General features: G+C 48.7%; 1 protein-coding gene across 2 annotated transcripts in view; it reads left to right on the forward strand.

Annotated features, from left to right (window-relative positions):
- Positions 1 to 13404, forward strand: part of GNAO1 (G protein subunit alpha o1) — a 173809-nt gene that overhangs the window by 24733 nt on the left and 135672 nt on the right. The window lies entirely within an intron of this gene.

The raw sequence follows: 13404 nt of genomic DNA on the forward strand, positions 1-13404 counted from the left end.
AGGCTGGCTGCTGGGCCTTGAGAGGACATCTTTATTGAGCAGAGACTGGGGGCAGAAAAAAAAAGTCTCGTTTGAATATAACTGCTTTGTGCACTAGCTATATTTTCCATGACTTGGGTCTTGGGATAGATTATTTGCTGTATTTGGTAAGTTTTTCCATCCTGAAACCTTTAATCTTTTGAGTTTGCTTAATAAATAAAGGCCCCCTGTGACATGTCCTTGCCTTCAGAGTTCTGCTGCAGCATCACTTGTGAGCTCTCTGATTTACAATTCAGCGAAAAAGTGACAGACTGGGTCTTCTGGCTCAATTCAAGGTGATTGCTGCATAGTCATTTTTAACAGGACACCAGATTTAGCTAAATGCTTGCAGCAAGGTAGTGTGCATATTCAATTCAGAATGCTGGTTATATGGGCTGAGCCTCTACATCTTTCTGTTATGAGCCTGGATTCTAAAAAGTCCCATACCGCTGACATAGTGGCTTCTGTGCTGCCTACAGGGAGTGGGGGGGGGGGGGGGCAGGGCAGGAGACCCCTATCATTAGAGTCGAGTGTTGACTCTTTCTTTACCCATCTTTTTGTTTTTAAAAAAAATTTTTAATGTTTATTTCTGAGAGACAGAGAGCGTGAGTGGCAGAGGGGCAGAGAGAGAGGGAGACACAGAATCCGAAGCAGGCTCCAGGCTCTGAGCTGTCAGCACAGAGCCCAGTGCGGGGCTCAAACTCACAAACTGCAAGTTCATGACCTGAGCTGAAGCCCAGTGCTTAACCGACCAAGCCACCCGGGTGCCCCTTCATCCATCTTTTTAAATGAGTACGTATGAAGAAGCCCTTGGCTGGAAACTGTAGGGAACTCAGAGAAGTAGGAGGGCCACATTTGCTGAAAGTCTGCCGGGTTCCAGGTGTTCTACATGCATGAAGATTATTTGGTCATCAGACATTATACCGTGAGTTACTTATTATGACTTTCTTCTTACAGATGAGAAAAACTAAAGCAAATCTGTTGTCCAAGTTCACCCTCCTGGGGTGTGGCCTGGATGTCATCCCAAGAGTTTTCTAGGACCCTGTATTGCATTATTCCAGGGTTACCATTCACATTGTGTTATGTATGAATGCTACATCCAGGATCTTTTTTCTGATTAGCTTCAAATCAAGTAGGAGAGAGAGAGCACATAGGTAAATAAACAGTAACACAGGGTAAAGCCTCGTAAGGGGCAGAGAATGTGCTGTGTATGTTCCTAGGAGGGAAGAGGCACTTACTCAGATGGAGGCAAGGAGGTGCCAAAGAGCTCATAATTTGAAGTCAGTTCTGTTGTGTTTCGCACTGTGATCCAAATGTCTGATGCATGTTTCTGATATTCTAGGAAATGTCAAGAACAGCTATTAAGCTGTGACTAGCCATAAGTGGTTAGGACATCCTCTCAAATGTCTGACTGTGGCTTCCCTCTTCTTTTCCTCCTTGCCCTTTTCGGGAGATAGCAAACGTTCCATCACATTAAGTAGGGCTGTTCCCTCCCCAGGCTGGATGCTCAACTGGTTCACACAGTCCTGAGTCAGGAGGTGATTCATATCTGGGCCTCAGATGCCTTTCCTGGTAGGTAGGGATGGACCATCACCCAGCCTTTCGGTTCTTGCAGGGGTGTGAGTTGTAGGGATGTACCAGTGTCAGTGGAGAAAACCAGATGAGAGCATTAATGTTCTGCTGCAGTAAGTTTGGCAAGAAAGATTTCCAGCATAAAATTCTCATGTAAAATGTGAAATGGTGAGACCTGATGGTGAACTTGGGGCCCAGCCACACCGCCCACCATGCTAACTGACTCCACGGGCCACTTGAGAGTGGCATTTGCTCTGCTCCCATGGGAGCTCAGCTGAGACTTGCTGACGCCCTGCTGCCCGATTCCCTAGGACAGGCTCCAGGTTCTGCACACTCTGGTCCTGCCTGCCTCTCCAGCCTCTTCCCTTGCCAGCCACCTTGCCTCCTTGTATGCTGATCTTCCTTCAATTTCTGACACAGACTCTGTGTGGTCTCTCATGCATCTCCAGGCCTTTGTCCACATTGTGCCCTATTCCTGGAGCCCTTTTTGCCCTACTCTGCCTGCCCAAATTGTACTCAACACCCAGGCGTCAGCACAGACAGGACTTCACAGAAGCCTTCTCTGAACCCATAGGCCACTGGTATTCCCTCGCACATTGAACAGATCTACCCACTGCTCCTTCTATTATCTTTTCATTATGGGTATACGCCTACACCTTTTTTTTTTAAATATGAAAGACACCACTTTGAGGGAATGTGCTCAGTTGGAGCCATTCCTTGCCTCCACCCCTAAGCTACACCTCTGAATTGACCCATTCCAGAGAGAGGCCCCTGCACCCGAGGGACACATTTTTTTTTTCCTTGGAAATGTATTTATGTTTTTATTCAGGAACAATCAAAATGTTTTTGAAGTACGATTTTGGTCCATATCATATAATGTAAGCAGTTTCACCCTGCTCCCCCCACCACCCCTTATCCAAAATCCAAGGATGGAATATCTAGGAAATGCACAATTTGCATCTTAGAAATAGCAGCATCCCCACAGGGGACCTCGTGAGACCTGGAGACTTAGCCTAAAGAAGGCAGCCTACTCTTCCACTTATAACAGCCATGGTTCAAAGGCAAGTTGCATCTTTCTCTTAAGATGTCAAGGATGTTAAATGTCCTAAGGTCAAGGACTCAGTTGCTTGTGGAGATGTTGATGCACTCAGGGAGCATACTGGTACCTGATTACCATTATTTTTCCATTCCAGTGGGTCTTGGGTTGAAACTAGCACTTTGGGTTAAGGTCTGCTGTGATTAACCCTCTCCTCTCTTGCAAGCCCCAGTTTAGGGAGGAAGTCCCTGCATGGTTGAGAAGTCAGCCAGGCTTGGAAAGCTAAGGTGTCCCATAGCATCTTTGCTTTTGCTTATACCCTCTCACAAAAGAAGGCTTCCCGGGAATCCCCTTAGTTGCTCAGGTTATCATGATTGTAATTGCCTTCCAGAAAGCCAGAGGTCTTGAAAGGCTTCTCTTTGGTAGCAAATAATAGGAGCTCTTTCCTTCTCCCACCCTATGTCCCATCCCCCAGATAAAGATACTAATACACAAGGAGGAAATTTAACTTTTTCTAGGCCACACAGCAAACCAGCAGTCAAGACTTGAACCCATATCTCTTGACCCTTGATGCAGGCCTTTGTCCATTGCCATGTTCTGCTTTTTCTGCGGTCTGTCATGACTTCCTCTGTTCTCTGGAAGAGTCCTGAAACTCTCAACCTACAAAATAGCCCCTGAGAGAGAAGTATCTGGAGGCATGTGCTAAAATTCCCAGAGCAGAGGGGAAACCTGTCTCGCAGCTCCCATCAGTAGGGTAAGGCCCTGGTGCCTCGGGCTCTCCAAGGTCTGAGAATCTCAATTCCCAGAACTACAGAAGACCCTCGTCGAAAAGTCCGGCAAAGTAGAGGAAGATTGTCTATCTGGCTGATGCCGAGAAACAGTGGGACTGGAGTTGGAGCCCCAGAAACACGACAAGGGCAGGAGATGGAGGCACTCACTGACAGAGCTCTTCCACATCTATTCTTTTTGTAAAGCCTTCCCACAGCTCCTTGGACAGCTGTGTGGACCTCTCTTTGCAGGTAAAGAAGCTGAAGCTGGAGGCAGACCTGGGACAAGGGCTCCGACCCGGTAGCCTGGGGGTCTGCCATTGTTCCCACCCACCTGCAGAACTTCATCCCCACCTCCTCTGTACCACTTCCCTCCTCCCATGAAGACATCACCTTGGAGGGTGCTCCCCAAAATGATTCACTAAGAGCCTACTACAGCCAGGCTCTGTGATAAGTTCCAGGCTTTGGGAACAGAGTGGTACTTGAATTTTCTCCTGCAAGTGTTCAGAGCCTCCTGGAGGAGGCAAGGGCCTAAAACTGGGGTTGTTAATGTCCTTCGGGTCACAGACCCCTTTGAGAAACTGACGAAGGCATTAAGAGTCTCCTCAGGAAAATGCCCCTGCATTTTTGAATTTGAAGAAACACTGCATACAGGGTCAATAGTCTCCCAAAGGGAGCCCCGGACCCGCCACACCGTGCCTGGGGTGCTCCTGGATCGCAGATAAAGAAACTCTAGGCCAGATGATGATATCATAGCCTTGTTCCTTGAGAAGAGTTGTTAATTCTCTGAAGACATCTCGTCACAGTGAACAGAGGATGGGAGCCTGCGTGTGCCTTTGTGATCGTCGTTATCATTTGGGCAAAGTTGTACATGTGCCAGCGTCCCGTAGTCTCTGATTTGTTGTCCCAGGGTTGGGGAGGAGGCCAAGGCACAGAGAAGGGTGACCAGCACCAGAGCCAGCTATGGTGCTCAGAGAGAATGGAGACGTGGGACCCAAGTGCTCTACTTCTGTGGGGGATGGCAGGAGGCCAGATGGGATGTGGGGGAGACTTAGGAAAAGAGCCCAGAGTTAAACACCAAAGTTTTTGCAATGGGATTTCACAGGGTTTTTAAGAGCTCAACTTTGAGATGAACAGGAGGTTTAGAAAGCCTTTATAAGGTCTTTCTAAGTACTGCTGACAGCTAAGAGTGGCATGCCCCTGAGAGTCTATGATTATCTCACAGGAGAGATCTGTATGGGAGCCTTATTAAGAACAGAGCATGTCAGTGGGAGGGAGGAAGGGAGCAGCAACGTGTTCACAGCTCTAGAGGGCAAGTGAGGCAGCCTCCTTGGTTTGCAACGTGCCTTGCAGTCCGTTTCATTATTTCTGCAAAGACCCACGAGAGTGGCAGAGAACCCATGCGCCCCAGAAATTCCAGGACACTAGGGTTGTCGTAGCAAGAGGTAGTGGCTGCCCGTCTAAAGGTATCCTTAAGATAAACATGGGCTCGGGGTCTGCCCCTCTACATCCAGAGTGATGTGACAATCTAGATTAGAAGGTACCCCTCAGAACCTAGAGCTCTACAATTCCCTGGATTGGTGGCCTCCAAAAAAGAGCATAAAAGATGTTGCTTCAGTGAGATCTTAATCCCCTCCCATGTGCTCTCGGGTGCAGGGAGTCCCAGTCAGCCCCGCCGAAGACTTGAGGTTCACTCTGGAGCCTGGGAGCCTGAGCTTCCACATCAGGTGGAAGTGCAGAAATGGAATGGGCCAAGGATAAACCCAGGAGACGGATCCTGGGAGAGCATGCGGTCCAACCCCTTCATTTGACACATGGGACACCAATGTGACATGGCTTTGCTGCTAGACTTGTGAGAACTGCTGATGAGGGCGATAATAATAGCTAGCATATTTTGAGTGCTTGCTGTGTGCCGGGCATGGTGAATTGATAATATCTTACGCATTCTCCGTGAGATGAGCATTATAGCATGGTTGGGTGTCCGTGTTATATACATGAAGGCCCTGCGGAGAATGTGGGCCCTGGAACGCCAGCCCTCAGCTCCGGTACCTTCTGGGTGGGTCCTGAGTAGTAACTTAATGTATTAGTTTCCTATTGCTGCTCTTCCATATCACCACACATTTTGTGGCTGAAAACAATACACATTACTATCTTGGCGTTCCATAGGTCAAAAGTCTGGTACAGGTTTCATCAGACTGAAATCAAGGTATTGACAGCCTTCATTCCTTTCTGGAATCTCTAGGGAAGAATCCATCTCTTGCTTTTTTAGGTTGCTGGCAGAATTCACTTCCTGGGGGTTATAGGAGGCCCTCTTTTCTTCCTGGTTATAAACTGAGGGCTGTTCCCGATTCCTGGAGGCTGCCACCTTCCTTGGCTTGTAGCCCCTTTCCTGCATCCTCAAAGCCTGCAGTGGCAAGTGGAATCTTCTCCGTTGCCTCTCTCTGGTCTCCCTGCTGTCATTGCGTAGCTCTCTGACCCAATTGGGAAAGGATTCATGTGATTAGATCAGGCCTACCTGGATAATCCAGGATAATCTCCTCATCTCAATGTCCATAACCTTAATGACATCTGCAAAGTCCCATTTGCAGAGTCGGGTTGCAGGGGGGAGGGGGGATTAGGGTGGGGCTGTCTTTAGGAGGCCATTCATTATTCTCTTACCACAGTGAGAGGGAAGAGCACTTGACTTCTTGGTTTTGTTAAGCAAGGAAGATGAGGGCACCACCTTTGGACTGCTACTATGAGCACTGAATGTAACCGCCATCAGCAGAGGTCCTGGCACAGTGGTGAATGTTTACTTGGTATTAGCTGTGGGGTTTGCTATCAGACCTGGTCTATGGTTGAGACTAAGAGACATTATGTAACTTGCCCAAGGAATGACATTCAAAACTCCATGAGAGAAAAGAGTGCATTTCATTCATCCCCCATAGCCCTTAACACAGTGTCTGCCTGGAAAAGATGCTGAGTACATGTATGTGGAATAAATGACTAAGAACCAAAAAGAGAAAATGACCTGTATGAGCACTATTAGACTCAGAGTATGTCAGAGATGGAGAGAACCTCAGTCCAAGCCCCTCATTTCACAGCTGGAAATCAGCTCAGTGGAGAGGGAATCTGCCTCAGGTGACCGGTAATGGCAGAGCCCCAGAATGTAGCCTGTGCCTCCCTGGCCAGTATGTCTTTCTCTGCGCCAGCCTCTGTTTACTTCTGTAGGGGTTTCTAGACCCTGTGGTCCTGGCCAAGCCAGAGGCAGTGCAGTGGGACAGTGGTGTTGACTCTGACCCTGGCCCCTGGCACAGCCTTGGAGAGAGAAACTAGCATAGAGGAGAGAGCCCCTTACCCTCTCTTCTTAGAGGTAGCCTTCGTCAAGGCCTATCTGTAGCTTGTTGCTCAGGCTTCTATAGATTTCTAGAGGCAGCTCCCCAGTAGAACACCACCAGATGCCTGATACCCACTCATAAGGCTGCATGGCATAGTCAGGGCACTTGGGTATAATGTACCCAGTTCACTTACAGCCTTATGGGACCATGGGCCATTTGGTTCCTTGGGACTCAGTTGCCCCATTTGTAACCCATCTGGACATCTCCAGGGTCCCAAGTGACAATCCTGGACTTCAGGCCCGTTTCAGAGGGATGGTTCAGGAACATTCACATCAGCCTCAGACAGAGATGTACTGTTGTCCCGAGGGCTCCCTGGCTCTGCTTAGGCTAAACACAGCTTGGCAGCCCATGAGATCTTTCTGGACAGCTGGTAGTGTTCCCTGTCTCCGTGAGAGCCAGCTAAGGCGGGACGGAGTAGCGCCCAGTGTCTGTGGCCCCTGAGGCTGTGCCAGGCTGCCCCTGACACGAGGCCACCACAGGGAAAGCCATTATATTTCTGTAGAGCAGAACGTGGCATATACCCTGTCTCGTGGGAATTACGGCTTCACTGTTGTGTCTGATTGTGTGAGAAGAGTTGAATAAACTCTGAATTGTTCCTTTCTAGGCAAGAGATGTCAAATGTCACAATGTCAGGGGTACCAGGTAATTTGTTGGAGGAACGGAGGATGTGGCGTATGGTACTGTGTGTGAAAGGGGAACTAACGTGTGTTCCTGCCATTTGCCAGCCCAGGCTTGGCACTTTTGCGTATTGCCTACTTTCACTTCAATCCCTTGAGGCAGGTATGATTTTTCACAGTTTTACAGATGAGGAAATGGAGGTTGGTAAGTGGTGACATTCCTGGTCACCCAGAGGGTACTAACAGGAATTATGTGGGCTCTAACTAGTTGGATCTGGGCTTCATTGGCTATCAGGTCAGCATGTAGGTATATGCATTCTGTCCAGATCCGCGGGGGCCAGAGCCACCTCCCCTACCTTCTGATGGAGGATGGAGTTCGTTCAAGCAGAGAAGGAACGGGTAAAACAGTGCTGTGATGACAGCCCCTTTCATCGGTACGACAAAGTACTTACCGAGTGTGTGCTGTGTGTGCTGTTCTGGACACTGGTGATAAAACTGTAAGGGCAAGAGTCAGAGTCCTTGCCCCCAGGGAGCCGCCATTCCAGTTTCAGAAAGACACACAACACAGATAATAGATGACAGATACTTAATGCATGGAGAAAACTAGAAAGGAAAACGTGATGGAGGGCAGCTGGGGAGCTGCTTTAGCTAAAGTGGGTCAGGGAGCCAGCCTTCCTTGAGGAAGGAAATCTTAGACCCCAATGATGAGAAGGGGTAGTCATGCAAAGACCTGGGAAAGAACTTTCTAAACAGGAAGAACACAAAGACAGAGACAGCGGTGAGCACATGGTGATCCGGCGACGACCGGATGATGGGAAGGCTACCGGGGTGGCTGAAGCCAAGGGAGTGAGGGGGAGGGGGCAGGGAGGCTGCAGCCCTGGGAGGAGCCTAGGGGCTGTCGGAAGAAAGTGTGTTGAGAAGCCCCTGGAGGGAGTGAATTAGAGATATGGTCTGATGTATACTCACTCTGATTGCCATGTGGAGGACAGGCAGTGGAGGAGCAGGGGGGGACCAAGGAGACAGGGAGACGGCCTCAAAGTCCTCCAGGTGGGTGAGAGGTGGGGGCGACTGGGACCCGGGTTGTGGCCGTAGATGTGAGAAATCACCAGAATTGGGCAATATTTGCAGTATGATTAGGACAGTGGTGTGCTGGGAAGCAAGCCCGAGTGGAAGGGAAGCCCTTGTTTGTACTGTGCCAATTTATGTGGTGTCCCATTCCCACCATGGCTGCTTCCAGGCTACCAGTCTGACAGTGCGTGATGCACAGGCAGCTCTTGCGAGCCAGGGTGAGCCCACTCCGGCACACTACGGTTCCGCTGTGGACGGTCAGGAGGCAAGAACTGTGTTCCAAGGGCTCCGGGCTGAGCAGCTCCGTGGTAGTGGTGACCTCCACTGAGGTGGTGAGGGGCAAACATGGTTCTGCTGTGGCCATTTTCACTTTCAGATGCATATTAGACATCTGTTTTACAAACTCTGGGCGTGTGCCTACTTCATCTCATTTAAATGTCAATCCTTCCAATACCGGTGCGGTTGGTGGTTTCTTCTCCATTTACAGAGCAATAACGTGCAGATAAAAGGGGCTAAAACCCTGGCCAAGGTTGGACAGCCAGTAAATGGCAGAGCTGAGTTTGAACTTAGTTGGGTTTGATGTCACTCTCAAGAACCTAAGTGTTGTAGCCAGAAACTATGCCATCTTCGGCTCTACATTTCTTAGGATTTTAAAAGTGGGTCTTGAGTAGGTTTGGGAACAGCCTCCAGACCAGAGATTGCAGGATGGTTGCCTAGAGGCCATACCCCACCCTCAGATGTGAATGGAGTATGGGGGTTTTGGGTTTTTTGTTTGGTTTGGTTTGGTTTTGTTTGAAGATGGGGAGCTTTTCTTGTTTGTTTCATTTCGGTTTTTGCCTTCTATGGCATTTTTTAAAAAAGAACAAAGAAAGAAATGCCATTGCTTTAGACGAGTGTGTGTTCTCTGGCCACCACCTCCATCCCCACCCCACCGCTTCACTGCCTACCTGCTTAACGCATGTGTGGCATAGCAGGATCGACAGGAAGGTCTCACCCTGGAGTGGGCTTGACCAGGTGACACTGAGCACTGCTCTGGAGCTGGTGGCACTTTCCAGAGCCAGGGAGAGGGTCCGGCCTACCTCCATCTGGACAGGTTCATGTATTCCAAGTGCCACCAGTGAGCAAAGTTCCCCCAGACCTAGTCTGGGCCCAGCCAGGCTGCACTAGGATAAGTGGAGCACACCTGGGAGGTAGCAGGTCTCCCTGGACGTCTTGGATGTTGCCCCTCGTTAGTAAAACATGTTTGGGTCTGTATCCTTAATATATGTAATTATATTCTATATATTAAAATGCATAGGGACAAATAGGAAAATTAACTACAAATTACTGTGACTAGAAATGTTAGTGTTTCTCCCACGTCCCTGTGGATCACGGGAGCATACCCCCTCTGGTTCCAACCCACTCTCATCCCAAGCCTGCTGGCCTGGGGCTAGTGCAGTGGGAAGAGCCTGGCTGGTTCCAGGTCCCAGGTCTGCTCATTAGTTTGCTGCGTGCTGTGAGCACGTCTCCTCACCTCACTGCCTCACTTCCTCAGGTCCACATAAATGTCTCTCTCTTAGGTCTTTTCCGACCACCCACCCCACGTAAACCAGCATCCCACCCTACTGTTACTACCTCTTCTCTTTCTCTGCCTTTTTCTTCCTGAAAGTACTTACTGTCCTCTGACATGTATATATATATTTTTGTTCATTATCTGTGTTTCCCCATGTATGCTCCATGAGAGCAGGGATCAGCTGTTCTCTGCTGTGTGCCTGGCACATAGAAGGAACTCAACAAATATTTGTCAATTGAATGAATTTCCTTTTCTCTGTATAACTGAATGCTTCTGAGTGAACCTTTGTGATGAAGGAGAAATGAAAAATGACTTTAATGCTCAAAAGGAGGATTAAGAGAGTAGAGGTAGAATCATTTTAAGGAATGTCTGCTTTGTTGGAAGACACCACAGTTGTCTTTACTGATTGCTGGGGGATAGAAGCTACAAGTAATGGGATCTCTGCTGACCACCAGGTACTGTTCTAGGAGGTGATAGACAAAAAGAAAGAACTTAATCTTCACAATAACCCAATGAGGCAAGTTTCATTATCTCAATCTTATGGAATCAAAGCAAACAAACAAACAAAAGAAACACTTGGCCCAGAAACTTAAGTGAATCTCACTGGAAAGTGCCTAAAACCATGGCAGGCACCCAGTGAGTATCTGGGGATGGAAGAAAGCCCCGCTATTTATGTTCCTAAAGCTTCTCGGGCTCTTCGACCAGAGAGCCTTCCTGGAAGAAGGGTGTATGCCCAGGGAGGTCAAAGGACATCACCTGAAGCAGCCTACTTCAGGCCCAGAGTTTCTGTGATATCTGGCTTTTTATTCTAAAACCTCATGTGAAATTCATATCACAAAACAAACTCGTCTTGTTTGTTTTACTGTAAAAATGATGCTTTTGATTATTTAGCTACTTACATTATAGTTTTGTTTTGTTTTGTTTTTTTGAACTTCCATTAGAGCTGCTGCTCGTGGGTGGTAAGCTCCTGGTGTGAGTTTTATATACCAGAAGTCATCCAGCCCAGTGTGCAAAGACCACAGTGGAGCCGGGTGTGGGGCCTAGTCTCTTCCATCCCCTCAGCGGGATCTCGTGCCACTTGCCCCTGTGTAAACATGGCTTGTCCAGAGGAAACGGGATGTTCACTTCCAAGCCCGGGCCATCTGTTGTTTCAGACCTGGATGGTGGCTGCACCTGGGCGAATGGGGCCTTCAGCAAACAGTGCCTTGCCTGGCCCCCTGATAAGGGCTTACCTCTCAAGCAGATTTTATAGCTCTGCCCTTCATCCCCAGTCAGAGAGTGGGTGGGGAGAGAATGCAATAGCCCTGAAGCTGTTGGAATAACCTTTATGGTTTGTTTTCTGTAAACCAGAGGTCCAAGATGGTATGTGAAACAGACCGCAGAGACTTGGCCTACAAGACTCTGATGTCGGGAGAGCTAAGGGCCTTTGGGAAGGGACCTCTTGTCAGGTTAATGCTTCAGTGATGGAGTTTCCCATCACCTCTCTAAGGAGGGAGTAACAGCATTCCGCTGGGTCTTGGGTGACGTTTCTTCAGTCTGTGTGTCTTTGTTGGCCTCTTTCTAGAAGCACAACCCATGCATGTTCAGAGGCATACAGTGGTTTACAACTGGAAGGGCTCTTAGATTCCATCCAGCTCACACATTTCACAGATGGGAAACTGAGGCCCTGCCCCACTGTGATCTGATACATCCTCCACTTCATGGATATATCATGAAACCAGGCCCCAAAGACACAGCAAGAGGCAAAGAGAATGAGAGTATTCAAGTCCAAAAGAGGACGTGCTGTTACTTGGGCAGTTTGGCTTGCTCTGTCTCTGAAGAACTTGGTTGGTCCCTATTCAGACCCAGCCCAGCCAGGTCCCAAACCTCTGAAGCCCGGGGTGGCAGACTTGGGGAGCCACTGGGAGGTGGGCTCAGAACAGACTCACTCTATCCACCTTCATTCAGGTCTCTAACCAAATGTCACCTCTTCCAGGAGGCCTTCTTTTAAAATGAGAGCCTGTCTTTTAAAATAGCACCCTCATCACTCACTGTCCCCTTCCTTTGCTTAATTCTTCACCTGCCACGACCTCTCATGTGTTTATTTGCTCATTCTCTGTTGTCCCTTTCTAGAACATATGTTCCCTGAAGGACAGGGCCAGGTCTGCTTTGTTCACGGCCATATCCCCAGAACCTAGAAGAGTACCTGGCATGTTCTGTGTGCTTAATGCATATTTGTTGAATGAATAAAAGGAGGAATGGGGGGTTGTGAGGGATCGGAAGAAATAAATATGGTGCGGAGGTACTGGGAGGAATCGGGCAGTTCTGAGAAAGATCAAGAGATATGGAATGGGCAAGAAGAAGCGTGTGGGCGGGGGGCCTCTGCAGGATGTGGAGCACATGGAGCTGCTTACAGACCGTCAGGTAGCCGTGGGAAGGAGGGGTGGTGATAGGGTAGAATCAGAGAGATCACCGTATTTGGGGGACCAACTGGGAGGGACTGGATCAAGGAAAAGAAGTGAATATCCCCCTCATTTCTGAACCAATTACATAAATCTGAACACAGACTCTGAGTCTTTTGAAACTCACCGAGCTTGATACTAGGCACTGGCATCTGAAGTCAAGGGTTTTTGATTCCCTGGTGGCCCAACCTATATTTCCCAAAGGGCCTCTGGTCCTTTGAGGCTCAGTAGCTTCCCCCTAACAGGGCAGGGCCCTTGGCAAGGTGAGCCTGGTCCCAGGAGGCAGGTGTATCTCAGTTACAGTGTCACCCCGTGCTGCCTGCCACCGGGTGTCAGATCATAGCGAGAAAGAGATTGTGGGAGCCTGAGGGGCCCCCTGGGCCATCTGGTCCATTCCCATCTATTGCAGAAAGGTGAGTGGGGCCAGTGCCTGGAGTGGATAAAGGACCTCCCTGAGGGCACACAGCAAGACAACGGCAGAGCTCAGACCAGACCAGAACCTGCTTTTTTTAAAAATTCATACTTCACTATTGTTGTTGCTCTTTTGATGTTTTCTCCCTCCTAGAGCCTCCCCTACAAAAATAATAATAATAATAACAACGACAATCCCCAAAACCTTGGCAGGGGCCTCCTGATGTCTGCTCTAACATGACTGACCCCCTTAAGCCTTATAGCTCTGAGGTAGTTGCTAGAGAAGTTCATACATTTTCAGAAATGTGCCCAGTGAGACAAATGATGTTTCAGGCTAAAGAAAGTGGTTCCAGTGGGCCAGGTGTTTCCCAAGTTCATATTGCTTGGAATTCTGATTGCATGAGCTTTTAACATGTGGTCTATACCCCCTCACAAAATAGTTGTAAGGCAAGTTAAGTCTAGAAAATCCTGCCGATTAAATCCCCATCTTGGAGAAACACAATGGTCTTTAGCATATTAAAGGCTCTGAGAAGTTCTGTAGTTAA

Source organism: Leopardus geoffroyi, chromosome E2 (assembly GCF_018350155.1).
Source record: "Leopardus geoffroyi isolate Oge1 chromosome E2, O.geoffroyi_Oge1_pat1.0, whole genome shotgun sequence".
NCBI lineage: Eukaryota > Metazoa > Chordata > Mammalia > Carnivora > Felidae > Leopardus > Leopardus geoffroyi.